We start from the raw sequence: 1,757 nt of genomic DNA on the forward strand, positions 1-1,757 counted from the left end.
TCTTGCCACTGCAACTTCATGATTAGCAACATGCTAAAATATTTGAAAGGCAATAATGTGACATACAATGTGCAGTGTATGGTGGTCATAATTGCAAGAACTACTGGCACATATACATTCCACAATGTCTGTACTCATTAAAAAAGGTTTCTGGCCACAACAAACACACAGTGCATACACAAATGTAGCAAAATACCTCCAGTGCGCAAGCAACCAACAACTCCATGCAGCAAAAAGGCGAATTATAAAAAAAATCCTCAATTAATAACAGTCTCCTGGCGCTACTAGTACAATCACAGCAGGCTGCGACCTCTTATGTCACGTAGCTTCTCTTCACCACAGGCTGCATCCACCCACTACCAACTCCTTTCAAGAACTGTTCACCCACTACTACACATGGTAATATCTCAGAATCAAAAATCATCTGGCAACAGAAAACCAAGTAAAAAAAAAAAAGTTTTAGGTCATCAGACTCTGGGACAACTCACGCTACGTCAATTGACAACCACATCAAAATGTTCATATATTCACTTAATGACACACAAGTTTCAGGTGAAAGCAGACTCTGGAACTCATTACACTTATTATGTTCATTGAGAGCCACACTAAAATGTTTTTGTGTCACTTCTTTTCATATTCAGATAAAGATACTGTACAGAATTAGTAGAAGGCATATGTAAACCTTGTTGAGCAACAAAGAGTTGAAGAAGATCATGAAAGCATTGACACTGTACCCCTTTAAGAAAAGTTTCTCGTAATTGACATAAATCAAAAGTCTCAGATTTGACACAGTAAGAGAAATAGATCATACTGAATAAAAGTAAGTCATTCAGAGTGGATAATAACAGACTAACCAAGTGGATGTTCACATTACTCAACAGCTACAAATCCAAGCCCCCATGGGTCATAGAGACTGAAAAGGATGTGGAAAATGCTGGAATTATAATAGAAACGATAGAAAACAGAACACATTTCAGAAAGTTCAAAAGGCAGAATTTCAGGAGAGAAAGAAAACTAGACAAAAGTGGACTCTAGAAGAAAGGGAACAACACTCTAAAAAGGATGAAGGAAATTTGGAAACAGCCGAAGTTGATTCATTGTACCCTCCAAATGGGTTATTCGAAAGTAATAGTGCACTCGAATATAAAAGTCAAAATTATGTAAATAGACACATACGCTTATTGCTCAGTAAATGACTTGAAACATGTGCAACCACAGATAATTAAATAAGTGTGGCAAATTCCTTGAAGTATAGTTGTAAATATGTTTAGGTCAATCACATAGTGGCAAACTTGTTCTGTGCAAACTCATTTTCTGATGGAACAGTACACAGTCCCCCACAGAGTACATGTCTTGACCTTTGACATTAATGGTGGCCATACGTTAAAAATTTTATAGTTACTTTTAGATCACGATTAGACATGAAGCCCACACCTACTACATTGTACAAGTTTATATGCCAAGTAGCTCTGCAGATGACGAAGAAATGTATGCTGGAATAAAAGAAATTATTCAGATAGTGAAGGGAGACGAAAATTAAGAGTCACGGGTGACTGGAATTTGGTAGTAGGAAAAGGGAGAGAAGGAAATGTAGTAGGTGAATATGGATTGGGGCTAAGAAAAGAAAGAGGAAGCCGCCTGGTAGAATTTTGCACAGAGCAAAACTTAATAACACCTAACACTTGGTTCAAGATTCATAAAAGAAGGTTGTATACATGGAAGAAGCCTGGAGATATTGACAGATTTCAGATAGATTA

The sequence above is a fragment of the Schistocerca gregaria genome, chromosome 8, assembly GCF_023897955.1.
Source record: "Schistocerca gregaria isolate iqSchGreg1 chromosome 8, iqSchGreg1.2, whole genome shotgun sequence".
Lineage (NCBI taxonomy): Eukaryota > Metazoa > Arthropoda > Insecta > Orthoptera > Acrididae > Schistocerca > Schistocerca gregaria.